Here is a 15,725-nt window from a genome sequence, read left to right as displayed (position 1 = left end):
TACTTGCTAACATATTTTGTGTCGTATTCATTTGTTATACTGCAGTTTTTAATTGCGAATTAATATGTCTTTCTCTCTTCCAGAAGAGAGTCCGGCTCTACCTTGTACTTCTTCCATCATTCTATTATAGCACTATTAATTCATAGTAATCACTCTGTAACAGTGTTTGTTCAGTGCGCATTTTCTAATTTGCACCTTGTTCCTACTCTTTTTTACATATTCCAGTTTTCATTATTGGAATACAAATAAATTTGGTGCTCATTTTACATTGAAAAGCACTGTAAAAAAGCTGTCGGTTTTGTAAATTGTAATTATACAAAAAAAAAATGTTCTAGTGAAAAATGATGAAAATAATTCAAATGGGAGATTAAACTTAAATTTATTTAGTGCAAAAGTATATTGAAGTGCGACTAGAAAATCTAGCCAACTAGAAATACTTTCCCCAGCAAACAATAGGAACAGTACAAATCATTTTGGAATAGTTTGCATTTTGTATTGCGGCCATATTTGTATGGCCCGAATTCGGCTCGAGTGTGATATTCACTTGCAAGGGAGTGGATCCCCAATAGAATCCTTAATCGTCCAAACTGCGCATGCCAAACGGGCTTGTTTTTTTGGTTTGTTACGAAAGGACATAAATTATTGATTTGTATGAACGCTTGTTTTATATGTAAAAAGAGGAGGCTGGGATAAATAAGAAGCGTATTGTAATTGATTGGAAATTGTATATAATAAATTCTGTAAGTAGAAATTTTATAATAAAATCCAGATGAATAAATAGTAAGAAATCTCGAAATAATTTTAATAACAGAATTTATCGTAATACAAATTTATGTACACAATTACATAGAATTACGTTTTATTTTTATTTATGTAGGTATCTATTATATTTATTAAACACGCCCTAAACTTAATAAATGAAGCTAAATCTTATTTTATTTAGCTTTAGCTTATATATATACTACAGAGGGTTGCAGAAGTATCAGAATACCCACTATGCTCTACACCAAAAGCCGAAATATGCTTGAAAATTATCAGACATACTGCTAAAAAATGTGATTATCTTAATAGAAATATTTGAATGAAATGATGTTATATTGCTTCACTAACATGTAGGTCTATAAGCCGATGCGCTCAACTTATAGCATATGTTTGGTACCGATACAGAGATTACTCAACGGCTGATTTGCGGCTATAACGTTTTTCATCACTCACCACAAATCTGCAACTTTCCCTCACATTTAGAAGTACGGTTTCCTCAAAATATCTGAAGCCGCCTAGAAGTTGCAAATAAAATCAGTAGCCGACCGCTTTGTGTCTGGGCTAGTACCCGAGCATACCAAATTTATATTCGGCAAAGGAGTGCCGCTTCGGCAAACAATCCCCGAAGCCCTCCTAAAACGTTTTAGCTGAGAAAACAACATAGTTTTAATGCAAACTACTGAGGAGATTCCTCTATTTTTATAGTTCGATTTCACTTGCACACCGTGAAAGTTATTTTTTGAAGCTGTCCAGCCCTGACATTTAATCACCTCTTTTTAGTGATAAGAATACTTTGTCTATTTAATATGTTACATATATGTTCTTCAACACTTTGAACACCCGTCTTTAGTTCCACGTGTAATTTTTAACTAGCCTAATATGTTTGGGATGTCGTTGTTGTTGTTGTTGTAGCGATAAGGACACTCCCCGAAGGCCCTGGGGAGTGTTATCGATGCTGATTGTCCTTTGTCGGATGCAGTTCCGGTATGTTCCGGGTACATGCATCATTCAGGTACTAGCCCAGCCCGACCATCTCAGGAACGATTTAGTATGACCACATGAACCCTTCAAGGCCATCCTGAACTCCCAGAGCCTCGCCTGTTAAAAAACAGATTTATAGCTTCTCCAACCCAATTGTCAACCTCACCTACGCGGGGCTAATCCTGTTACAAATATGAATGTATCATACACATATTTAGCAGGCGAGGATCCGGCGGACTATTTCTTCAGGGTTAGGGGTGGAGGCGGTATGGTCTAGATGGTTCAATGTGGTCATATTAAATCGTTCCCGAGATGGTCGGGCTAGTACCTTAATGATGCTTATTACCGGAACGTATCGGATCTATATCCGAGAAAGGACCATCAACATCGAAAGGACTTTCCGGGAAGTATCTTTATCACTGGTTTAGAGGAAGTAAGCCGCTTCGTAACTTACCACAATGTACCTTGTTGTAGCAATGCTGTTGTTGTTGTTGTTGTTGTAGCAATGCTCGCCCCACCTAATAGCCGCGACCGATCACAAATTGTCATCAATATCCTCTAACGGGAGTCCAAGGAAACTTGCCGTTTCAACAGGGGTGGACCATAAGGAAAGGGGTGTTAGAGGCGATGGTTCCACATTACAATTAAAGAGATGGTTGGTGTCATGTGGGGACACATTGCAAGCAGGGCATACATTTTGTATGTCGGGGTTGATTCTGGATAGGTAAGAGTTTAACCTGTTACAGTATCCAGAACGAAGTTGAGCAAGAGTGACACGCGTTTCCCTAGGGGGTATGCGTTCCTCTTCTGCGAGTTTTGGATAATTTTCGTTAAGCACTGGATTCACCGGGCAATTCCCGGCATAAAGGTCCGACGCCTGTTTATGGAGTTCACCAAGGACCTGCTTGTGTTTTTCACTTCGTACGGCTGGGTTCTCAGGTGCTTCTGGATATTTATTCTGGATATTTATTGTAGCAATGCTCGCCCCACCTAATAGCCGCGACCGATCACAAATTGTCATCAATATCCTCTAACGGGAGTCCAAGGAAACTTGCCGTTTCAACAGGGGCGGACCATAAGGAAAGGGGTGTTAGAGGCGTTGGTTCCACATTACAATTGAAGAGATGGTTGGTGTCATGTGGGGACACGTTGCAAGCGGGGCATACATTTTGTATGTCGGGGTTGATTTTGGATAGGTAAGAGTTTAACCTGTTACAGTATCCAGAACGAAGTTGAGCAAGAGTGACACGCGTTTCCCTGGGGAGTATGCGTTCCTCTTCCGCAAGTTTTGGAGTTTTATATTCTTCCCACTTTCCTTTTTTGAAGTTTATGAAAGTGCGTTTTTCAGTGACGATGAAGTCGGCGGTACGCTCAAGCGAAATAAGTATGGGGGTGGTCGGATGCCAATGTTACCACCGGCTGCCAGTTGACGCAGTTTACGAGTTCTGCGCTCACGATTGAGATATCTGGCGAGCTGTGACAGCTTCCTACCATACGTGTGGGGGGGGGGTCTCCGTTTATTGTGCAGAACATCGTTTCTTCTATTTGATCCGCCAACATCTCACCCCTACTGTCCGCCCGCAAGTTCGAACGCCATAGATCATGATGGGCATTGAAATCACCTAAGATAATGCGATTGTTGCCAGTGAGTACGGCCCTGATATTAGGGCGGTATCCACTGGGGCAACAGGTGGCAGGAGGGATGTAGATATTGATGATTTCTAGGTTTGCATCGCCTGACCGGACAGATAGGCCTTGACGTTCTAAGACATTGTCCCTGCGGTCGATGCCAGGATCAAATATATAATATTGCACAGAGTGGTGTATGATAAAAGCGAGACCGCCTCCATTTCCGCTCTCGCGGTCTTTCCTGTGGACGTTATACCCAGAGCAGGTCTGCAATGCAGATCTTGCTGTGAGTTTAGTCTCTTGAATCGCAGCAATGCGGATGTTGTGCCGCTTCATGAAATCGACTATCTCCGTAATCTTCCCAGTTAGTCCATTACAGTTTAACTGCAGGATTCTGAAGTGCATAAGGGGAGACGTCACCACTCTGGGGGTAAGTGACGGGTGACTACGCCTGGGTTGTGGAAGGCCAGGACGCAATTGCTGTTGTGGCCCTGGGACTGGGCGTCCTTGGGCAAGCATTGGGGTACCCGGATGATTTGGGTTTGCGACCTGGCAACATGGCGCGATGAAACCCGTCGGAGGGTTGCCGTCGCGGAGACCAGAACATCTGGGAAAGTGGCACCACCCAAGGCAGGAGCTGCATTGGGCGGATGTCGCAAACCTATATATTCTGTGCTGGCAGACGGTGCAAACGGAGGTAGGGACTAAGAGTCTGTTTCCCTGACCTGCACGATTGCTGTCGGAAAAGAGGGGGGGAGAAGACGGGGGCAGGGGCTGATGCTCAGCATTGCTACCAACTCTACTACGAAGGTAGTAGTTATGAGTGGTATCAGCTGTTTGAGTTGTTGGCGCCGTGGGGCGCGAGCAGCAGCGGGTACTTGTTGTGGCTTGCTGAGCAGGGGGGCTGCTGGAAGGTAGTGGGGGGGGGGGGGGCTAAGGCGTAGACTACAGGACGCCCTTGGGCGTGAACAGCAAGGAGCCACAAAAGATTTATTAAAGTTACGTGGACGTCGGGTTTTGGGATCAAGCCCAGAACAACCTGTCCGATGCAACCATCCCTTGCACGAGACACACTGAACAGAGTATGACCGTCCTAAAAAGATTATTTTCCGACAGATGCAGCAAAACCATTTCTCAGGACCGGGGTCAGGAGACGGATCCGGATTGGATTCGATGCCTTCCCGGAGTAAGAGAATATGGAGCAGTCCTGCTGCAAGGAGCTGCTGGGAGGATGACAATTTGTGGGAGGGACGAAACAAATTAGATGGGGTCTCACACTGAAATGACAGTCCTTGGTCGGGAAAAATCCCGAGTCGCTCCGGTACATAGAACCGACTGTCTTGGGAAGCGACCACAATGTAGCTAATAGGTGTCTTCGACTTTCTTGACCTTTTACTTGCGTGTCGGTAGATCTAATTATTGCATGTTCGACCAGATTTTTCGCGCACTTACCGAATTTAATACTCTCAGGGAGTTTACTTTTTGATTGCTCTTTGTCGAGAAGTACGTTCAAGTCTTCTCTGGGATTGTGCATTTAATTTATTAAGTTTTTTTTTATATATTTATTCAACTCATTGTTTATCTTTTATTTTCACGTTAATTACGTTTATAAGTTGTTTGTATAGTTTTAATATCTTTTAATTCATCTGTATCTAGTCTGTAAGATTCTTTTTGCACATAAAAAAATAATAAATGTAAGGCGCGATAACCTCCGAAGAGATTTTAGGCCGAGCTTCTCTTCCAATTTGCGTCGTGTTCCTCTTGATTTTCCCTACAAATTGGCCGGCCGGTCGAGACCTACATGTTTTATGCCGACTCCGAACGGCATCTGCAAGGCAGATGAGTTTTCACTGAGAGCTTTTCATGGCAGAAATACACTTGGATCGTTTGCCAAACACTGTCGAGAGGGGACCCCGCTTAGAAAAGTTTTCTTCTAATTGAAAAACCTTATTTCTAAAATTTTGATGTTGCTTTGCCCGGGGTGTGAACTTTGCTCTTAAAACGAAAATTAAGGATATTGGTGTTATTTTCGATTACAATTTTTCTTTTTTATGCCGCCCTTGCCTTTATAAAACGGAATAGTCGAGAGTTAAAGGTCCCCACACAAAAAAAACAACTTTATTATGCTTTTGTTAGGTCTTTTCTGGAATATGCGGCCATTCGAATAGACTCGAGCAATTTATCCTTGTTGTAGCAGTACTTCGCGCCATCCAATAGGTGTGACCGATCACACATTGCCATCAATATCCTCTAACGGGAGTCCAAGGAAACTTGCTGTTTCAACAGGGGTGGACCATAATGAGAGAGGTGTTAGAGGCGTTGGTTCCACATTATTGACGAGATTGTTGGTGTCATGTGGGGACACATTGCAAGGGGGGCATACATTTTGTATGTCGGGGTTGATCTGGATAGGTAAGAGTTTAACCTGTTACAGTATCCAGATCGAAGTTGAGCTAGAGTGACTCGCGTTTCCCTAGGGAGTGTGCGTTCCTCTTCTGCAAGTTTAGGGTATTGTTCTTTGAGTACACCATACAGCGGGCAATTGCTGACATAGAGGTCCGACGCCTGTTTGTGGAGTTCACTGAGGATCTGCTTGTGTTTTTTGGTTTTTTTGATTTGATTGATTAATCTAATTTATTATTATTATAAATGTTCAATTTTTATAGCTCATGCTATTCATGACTAGCACTGTTAAATAATTTGTCAAAATTGTTGTGCTAGGAACAAATTTTCAAATAAGTACATACATACATACATACGGCTGTGTTCTCTCTCAGGTGCCGTATTTCCTCATAATGCTTACGGAGATGACTACTTAAGCCCCTGGGCGGTGTTGGCTCAGCAATTAGATGTATGTTGGGATGCCCAGGTTTCTGGGTATTCAACAGGAACTGTTTGGTCAGCATTCCATTTCTCTCCCTAATGGGGAGTATTTTCGCCTCATTATGTAGATGGTGTTCTGGGGACATACGAAGACAACCCGTGGCGGTTCTGGGGGCAGTATTTTGGCAGGCAGATATTGTTATAGTCTGTAAGGTCTGTAATACCATAGACTAAATATATACAGCCCAGTTCTTAGTATTCCCTCGGAATTTTGTTCTCGCGGATTTTTTTATTCCCGCGGAAAAATTCCTCCAATTCTTTTCTCCTAGGGAGAACAATAATTGGGAAATGTTGCAGCAGTGCTTCGCCCCATCCAATAGGCGTGACCGATCACAAATTGTCAACTCACAAGAAATTTTTATTTAGAATACGAGGAATGGGAGAAGGGAAAAAACTCGCACGGAATTTTTGTTTAGAATTGGGCTGATATAAATAAATAAACAACAACAAACTGTACAGGGGTATACGAATTGTATACTATAGACTTTATTGTAGCGAATTCCAGGGAACTCTTGATTATTCTGCACCTTCTGTTATAGTTCGAATCACTGAACTGTCGAATAAATAACTCAAATATTCAGTATAGCAAAATGTTTTTTATTTGTAACACTACTGCGGTAGTAGTACTTCAAAATTAAATTCCTCGCGTACTTCACTTATAGCGTTTTAAAATGAAACTGATTCATTATTCCTCAGCCTGCGCTGCTTTTGTACTCTCAGTTGCCTCGAAGTGTTTGTGTATACCAGCTACATCGGCAAAATCCCATCGAACAATAACCTAAGGTGGAAATACTGGTTGTCAACCGCATAATTTAAGCGTTCCAACATTCATGAAAGTTATTAATAGAACTTTATAAATTTACTCATTTAAAACCGATAGTACCTGGGCGACTGAGCTTTGCTCGGCAATCTTCGAGTAACATACTTTGTTCTACATGTCATCATTAATCAAACTCTACTTTTATTATATGTATATACATTATATATTTTTACTTACCAATATTTGATTTCCTTAAAAATAGATCTCAAAAACACATCAAACACTACCCGCAAAAGGAATTGGAATGAAAAATTTGAAATGGGTAATTCCAGCCCATAGTATAAGGAATTCTTATGACAATTAGTGAAATCGAGAATTAAGTTATTTAGGTCGAGTATCTTCATGTGCCGAATTATTAATTTCAAACATTGTTTTTAGTTATACACTATAAAAATCTCACATTTTTATTACATTCCAAAAACTTGTAAATTTCACGAATGACAACTATCAGTTAGTTTAATTAAATGTCAACTTACTTCCCTAAGCGCCATCTGTTGGTAAGGAGTTAAATGGTTAGATGTCGTTTTCAAATTGAACATACATATGCCTCTAGTGTTCAAGGGTAGTAAATTACCATGGTGAGCTATCTTTTTGCTATGGTGAGAAATCTTTCTAATAGTAATCTGCAAGAAATTGCAATTATTCATTTCATATTTGCCAAAAATATGCATTTAAATATATTTTGCTAGAATTTGCCACGGTGCCTTGATATTGCATTTAAATTTCATTAGCGTGTGTGAAATTAAGAAAATTAAGTCGAATCATGTGTAAGATTTTTTTACGAAGATTTTTAACTTTAATGTTCTCCCTTAAAGCTTTAATAGAATATGAGTAAGTAGAGTACTATTTCGTGAAATACCTTTCGTTTGATACCCATATCGGCATATCTCATGCAATTTTTTTTTAAACTGCGAATAGGTGGTAGCCCTAAATGGCAACCCTACCCAAAAATGTCCCTATTGTAATGCGGAGTGGAATACCTTTCGTTTGATACCCATATCGGCATATCTCCTGCAATTTTTTTTTAATTTCGAATAGATGCAACCCTAAATGGCAACCCTACCCAAAAATGTCCCTATTGTAATGCGGAGTGGAATACCTTTCGTTTGATACCCATATCGGCATATCTCTTGCAATTTTTTTTTAATTTCGAATAGGTTCAACCCTAAATGGCAACCCTACCCAAAAATGTCCCTATTGTAATGCGGAGTGGAATACCTTTCGTTTGATACCCATATCGGCATATCCTGCAATTTTTTTTTAATTTCGAATAGATGCAACCCTAAATGGCAACCCTACCCAAAAATGTCCCTATTGTAATGCGGAGTGGAATACCTTTCGTTTGATACCCATATCGGCATATCTCTTGGAATTTTTTTTTAATTTCGAATAGGTGCAACCCTAAATGGCATCCCTACTCAAACATTTCCCTATTGTAATGCGGAGTGAAATACCTTTCGTTTGATACCCATACCGGCATATATGTATCATGCAATTTTTTTTTTCGAATAGGTAGCAACCCTAAATGGCAACCCTACTCAAAAATGGCCCTATTGTAATGCGGAGTGAAATATCTTTCGTTTGAGGCTCATATCAGCATATCTCATGCAATTTTTTTTAATTTCGAATATGTGGCAACCCTAAATGGCAACCCTACTCAAAAATGTGCCTAGTGAAATGCGGAGTGAAATACCTTTCGTTTGATACCCATATCGCATGTCTCATGCAATTTTTTTTTTAATTTTGCACAGGTGGCAACCATAAATGGCAACCACCCCAGCGGGTTAGGGGATCAGAATATACCCGCGGTAGGTATGCCTGTCGTAAGAGGCGACTAAAATACCAGATTCAAGGGGCTGTGTAGCGCAACCATTCAGGTTGCCAGCGCAATATATAGCTTCTCCAAACCCAATTGTCAACCTCACCTAACTTCACTAACAGACGAGGCTCTGGCGACCCCAAGCTCCTCATGGAACTTGGGGGTAGGGAGGGAGGGAATGGCCTGAAGTTTAATGTGGCCACGTAAATCGTTCCCGAGATGATCGGGCTAGCACCTTAATGGTGCTATGGTTCCGGAGCGTACCGGATTTGTATCCGGCAAAGGACCATCACATCGATAACACTCCCCAAAGCCTTCGGGGAGCAACCTTATCGCTACAACAACAACAACAACAACAACATAAATGGCAACCCTACTCATAAATGTCCCTATTGTAATGCGAAGTGAAATACCTTTCGTTTGATACCCGTATCGGCATATCTCATGCAATTTTTTTTTAATTTCGAATAGAGGTGGCAACCTTGTGAAACATTCTGAGTGGCAAGACATAGGTAGAAAGTCTTAGAAGGTGATACATTATCTCTGCCAAATTTCATTTAAATCGGTTCAGCCGTTCCCGAGATCGTTCGGCTATACAAACATACAAATATATGAATGTACAAGAATTGCTTGTTTAAAGTTATAAGATTGCTTTTTTGTAGTATTACTAATTTCTCATTCAATGTGAATTAAAGCCCTGCATATACTTTATGTTCTTAGTAGTTTTTAATAAGACGCGTTAAAAAAAATTAATTCAATTTCAGAATTCGAATAGTCAGATCTTTCACTAATCGAATACAAATAGCTAGTCGGTTAGTTATAACCAAGGGTGGGCAAGAGCTTAGCTCCTGCTAACCCAGCAGACCAAATGCTCGCAAATTATACCACATTTGAGGTATTTGCGATATTTCACCGGATAAAACTCGCAAACGCATCTGAAAACGATAGCAATATGATTCATATGTCGTTCAGTTTGTGGCAGTGAAAGTATTGTTTATGATAATCGCAACAAATAAAGCTAGCGAATATTAACAAATATTTTTTATAGGCTTTTTTGATACTTCTGCTTAGTCGGATAAAATATTTGATTTGATACATTTTCGACTCGAATTAGAATCTTTTTCCCGAGACTGAAACAATATTATATAAGTATCAAAAAGGATATTGCAAAATGGACATAAGAAAACCGATGAGCGAATTTTTCAGTTGTTCCGTTTCCCGCTGTGTTCCCCTTTATTAAATACATTGAAGCGCACTTTAGGCGTTTATACTTTGCACAGTATTTGTATGCGTATAATAAATATTAAATAATTTTTCAAACACAGCTCTCAAGTATTCACTCTCACGGATATCATAGAACTAAAAAATTGTTTTATTATTTGCGCTGCACATCGATAGAAGAAATAACGCTATATACGAAATTATTTTAATTTATTTAATTTATTTAATTTAATTTAATTTATTTATTTAAAGTCGACGCAAACACAAAGCGGTCGACTAATTATTGTAATAGACAGATATATATGTAAAATACAGAGCCATTCTTAAAATTAAAAAATTCAAAAAAGGTACATAGAAAATTGGAATGTTATAAAAATTTGACATCGCATTGTATAAGAAAATTAAAATATCAGGCTAAACATAAGAGTATAGCAGTATGTAAAGCAGCAAACGAACATTCAAAGCCAATGCAGTTATACAAATCATTGTACCGCGAGCACCAATGACGCAGGGGACTGTTTCTAGCAAAATTTTGCCGGCATAGAGGTAAATGAAAAGGCACAAAATGTCTGGACGCCCTAGCAGGAACCGCAAAATTTAGTTGACTGAGTAGGTCAGGGGAGTCAATCACGCCAATGATGAGCTTGTGAATGAACATAACGCCAATTAATACTCTACGATTCTCTAGAGATGGCAAATTAATTAGAAGAAGACTATTCCTGTATGGTGGAAGATGAGTACTTGATTCCCAGTTGAGACCTCGTAATGCAAAAATTAAAAACCGTCTCTGGACCGACTCAATCCGATCAACATGGATTTGATAGATCGGAGACCAGACACATGAACAGTACTCGAGAATAGGACGTACCAGCGAAGTATAAAGGATCTTTGTGAAATAAGGGTCATCAAACTCTTTAGCCCAACGTTTGATAAAACCCAATACACCAGTTGCTTTGTTTATAGCGGTTGAAATATGTGTGGTAAAACTTAATTTCGGATCAAAAATAACTCCTAGATCAGTTACAATACATATCCGCTCCAAAGGGTTGCCGTTAAGTGTATAAGATGATAGGACCGGCTTCACACGGTGAAAAGCCATTTGCTTACATTTAGAGTAATTCAAAAAAAGTAAATTTGCAGTACACCAGCTTTGAAATGAGTCAAGATCGGCCTGAAGCTGATTAAAACAGAACAAGTTCGAAGGCAGATATGTGTAACAAAGTTTTACATCATCTGCATACATAAAAACTCTAGAATGTAATATAACCTTTGGTAAGTCGTTAATGAACAGGTTAAAGAGTAATGGACCCAAATGGCTACCCTGGGGCACGCCAGAAGTTACATCAAACGACTTTGAATGATTGTTGTTAAAGAAGACTCGCTGAGTCCTATTTTCAAGATAACTTGAAATCCAACTTAATAAAGGCGCTGGAAAGCCCAGAAGATCAAGTTTGGTAACTAAGAGCTCGTGATTAACAGAGTCAAATGCTTTACTAAAGTCGGTGTAAATTACAACTGTTTGTTTGCAATCTAAAAAACCATTCATAACAAAAGACGTAAATTCAAGCAAGTTGGTAGTAGTTGATGTCCGATGAACAAAACCATGTTGACAAGGTGATATTAAAGAGCTACACAAGTATTGAAGCTGGTATGTAATTATCTGCTCAAAAGTTTTAGGGATAGCTGAGAGCTTAGCTATGCCTCTGTAGTTCTCAATATTAGACCTACTACCTTTTTTATGCAAAGATATAATAAACGATTGTTTCCAAATAGATGGGAATGATGCGGATTCCAGAGACAGTTTAAATAATTTAAAGATAGGCTCTGATAAGCTGACAGCACAGTACTTAAGTACACAACTAGGAACACCATCTGGACCCGGTGAAGATATCGGTTTCAATGCAAGAAGATTATTAAGAACAGTATCCTTATCAATAAATGGGTTTAAAATATTATTAGAACTTTCCAAGCAATATGGATAAAGATTAGACTGGACACATTGGGATGAATAGGTTGATTTAAAGAATTCAGCAAATAAATCTGCGATTTCGTGATCAGAATTTGCGTTTTTGCACCCATAAATAAAAGTAGATGGGAAACCAGAAGTTTTCCTTTTGGAATTAACAAATCTGTAGAAACGTTTCGGATTATTAGTAAATTGGAATTTGCAACATGATAAGTAACCTTTATAACACTGCCTGGTTAAGACGATGAAAATTGGAGCGCGCCACTAAATATTTAGATAAATCAATAGCTTTACCAGATCTTTTGAAACGCTTATAGAGTCTAGATTTAATATTATCAAGTCTTAATAGTTGCTTTGAGAACCAAGGTGGTTTACCCGTGGTGGTACTGGAATAACGAAGAGGGACACAACTTTCAAAGAAAGCATCAATAGAACTATAAAACAAGGAAGTCGCTGTTTCAACGTCTGTACACGCATAAAGACTCGACCAGTCATGGGCAGAAATCAAATTATTGAGCTCACTAAAATTCGTCTTTGAAAAACATCTCGACCGGGGTCGGGAATTGGGCTTAGAAACATCGAGCATCACAGGTTGAACAACATCCAGTACTATCTCAAGCGTAGGATGAAGAGGGTCTTCAGGAAGGGATAATGGGGGAGTTCGGGTTAGAGTAATACCCGCAGAGTCATCTGTAAAAACTAAGTCTAAGATTTTCCTTTTGGAATTTAAAATATTATTAATTTGGAGAAGAGATGTATCTAGCAGGCTATTTAAAAACTCGTGCTGAGTAGTGGGAGTCATAAAATTTGAGTCGATGGTATTGATCCAATTTACTGATGATAAATTGAAATCACCAAGAACTACTAGGCGGTCTTTGTCTCGCAATTGCGAGTACAAACTACAAATAACAGTGCTATGACATGTATAAACGTGTATATCCGATCGTGGCGGTATATACGAGCAGCAGATAAACAAACTAAAATTGTGCAAGGCAAGCTTTACTGCTATAAATTCAATGTCATTTGTGGTGTCCAATAGCAGCAACTCAGATGGAAGCGTCGAGTCAACAGCAATAAGGACACCACCTGCTCTAGATTCACGATCACGCCGATAAACTACATATTTACGTGAAAAGAGTTCAGTGTTAAAATTATCAGCTTTTAACCAGGTTTCACTAAAAGCTATAACTTGAAAAGTAAAAATATAACTATTCAGATAAAAGGTACTTAATTTCGATCTTAGGCCACGAACATTTTGAGTTTTTTGAAGTTCCTGCGGCGTTAGGTTTTTTTGTAAACAAATGCACAACTGAATGTTTCGGCCAGAATGTATGTTCAAGAACTCTATCAAAATAAGCGTCTGGCACTGATATTTTAAATGATGAAATATCCCTATCATATCTAAAATTAAATTTATAAACGCCTATTTTAATAGGTTGTGAAAGGTCTAGCTTATCTTCTATATACTTAATAATATCATTTTCTATAAGCGAAGAATGAAGACGAGATACAAAAATTGTCCTGCGAGGCGGCACGGCAGTCACCTGCCTCGGTTGCGCATTGTCAACATTTGGCAAACGCACAGCGGCAGAGGTAGAATCACCACCTGTGTTGGTGGAGCTGGAAGCAGCATTGTCATTATTAATTGTTGTTATATCATTAACAGCAGTAATTTGAACTTGAGTGTTAGCAGCCACATTTAATGTTGCATTATCGTGAGAAATCTTGTTTACAGCCAAGGGTGTAGGTTTAGCATTCGTCTTTACTTTATCAGCGGCTATGTGTTCAGCAGCAGCGTGGACATTTGCAGTTTTTGCAGTTTTATTGGCAATGTCTTTAGCATTAAGGTTAACAGAAATGTTATTAGCAGTCGAATAATTTACAGTATCAACAACATTAGCAGTATCAGCAGCATTGGCATTTGCTACAGTAGATTTAGATTTATTAACAATTACAGCTGGAGCCGCGAGCTGTTGTGCATAAGACATATTACTCTTTTTATTATCTGAGTTAGCAGTAGAAAGCAATGTAGACGATGGCCCACAGTTATTAACACAGCAGTATTAACACTTGCAAAAACAGGTGATCGGTCGAGAAAATGGCATTGCACACACTGTTGAACGGGGAGAACAAGAGACGGCGACAACGACACATGTGTAAGCGCGCAACTATTAATATCACTGCGCAATGTTTTCGCAGCATTGAGAGAGCTGACAACACTTGACGTTTTGTTGATACCATCAGTCATCTCATCCACACAGTATTCATTGTTATTGTGAAAATTAGCTTTTGATTTAACATGAATGTTAATATCATTTTTTATTTCAGCAATTTGTTCAGTCAAAAGTTTAAATTTTACATCAGTTGCAAGCAAGGCAGATTCTAGGCCAACTTTATGTGACGCCAAGACGGTGTCATATGCCTTGCAAAGCTTGTCATAGGCATTTAAGCATTCCGTGCACAAGTAACTGAGATGCCAGTTCTTAGCTAGCAATTCTACATCGTATGTAGACATGTTGCCTTCACAGCATGTACGATGGAAACATTTTTTACAAAAGCCACCGCATGGCACAATTAGAGTCTCACTTCGGCCAAAACTCTTATCACACTTAGCACAGAAACTGTCCATTGCACCAATATTGGCAGAAAAAACAGAAAACCAGGTAAAACAAAATAAAGTTTGCAGAGCGATAACACAACACGTCTGTACGGCACGACTGTATTGCAGGTTATGAACCGTTATTTTGTCTGCATTTTGGTTTTTGCCACAAAACACATGTTGCAAAGCTCATAAGAAAGATTTTTGTGCAACAAAAATGAGCATCGTTCTTTCCAAACTTGCGAGAATTCCTGCAAACATTAAGCGAGTGATATGCGATAAATAAATTTTCTATCGCTCTTTGTTCGCGTAGGAGCTTGTTTACAGGTTTTTGCGATAAAAATAAAGTTTCAATCTTCTTTTGTTCACATATGAGCACAATTCTGAGCATTTTGCGAAAGTCTCGAAAAATTATCAAATTTCGTCCGCTGGGTAGCGACCATATACGTCAGTGGTCCCTATTTAGTTGAATAATTATTGGCGCCACTTCACACGTATCATTATTCTCTTTCGTCTTTATTCATCTGAACAAGCAGAGTAGCAACATCGGGTGATGCTATTGTCTATTTGCGTATTTGCGAAAAGATATTTTGCAAACAAACGCACATGTGCATAATGTTTTCATGGCTTAATGTTAACAATTTATTTTGTTTAAATTTTCCTTAGACTCAAGCAATAAAGTAGTATTTATATAGCATATTTACGAATTACTTTTTATGTGTTAACAAACATGCGTGCATACGTACTACCTCATTGATTTTTCATCAACAACTAAACCACTACCAATAAGATGATTTTAGTTTTACTCTCCCAGCCACAGTTTTGATTTTGGGGACCCCTGCTCTACAAACATTGAAACCAAACTAAATAAATAAATGTATTTGCTTTCGTGCTCGGTACGCGTTCGTGTATACTAACACATTCTCAATTCGGTAACCGTGTATATATAGTGGTGACCACCGGTGGTTATAACTACCTTTTCTAATCGAGTAATCGATTGTTCGAATAGTTCATTGTCAAGAGCACTATTAAAAAATTGTTGAAA

The 15,725-nt window shown here is 39.1% G+C and overlaps 1 protein-coding gene across 6 annotated transcripts in view; it reads left to right on the top strand.

Moving 5' to 3' along the window:
- Positions 1 to 244: 244 nt before the first annotated feature.
- The window catches only part of ova (ovaries absent), a 65,394-nt gene continuing 49,913 nt past the window's right edge, over positions 245 to 15,725 (top strand). For 5 of the 6 annotated variants that reach the window (XR_010949380.1, XR_010949379.1, XM_067764777.1 and 2 more), the window contains exon 1: positions 245 to 740. The gene's annotated coding sequence lies outside the window, so the exon portion shown is untranslated. Of the gene's footprint in view, positions 741 to 10,444; positions 10,662 to 15,725 lie in introns of those variants that run through there. The other variant, XM_067764779.1, reaches the window with a different exon arrangement.

The sequence above is a fragment of the Eurosta solidaginis genome, chromosome 2 (genome assembly GCF_040869045.1).
Source record: "Eurosta solidaginis isolate ZX-2024a chromosome 2, ASM4086904v1, whole genome shotgun sequence".
Lineage (NCBI taxonomy): Eukaryota > Metazoa > Arthropoda > Insecta > Diptera > Tephritidae > Eurosta > Eurosta solidaginis.
Note: the sequence above shows the minus strand (reverse complement) of the source record. Positions and strands in the feature narration are given on the sequence as shown.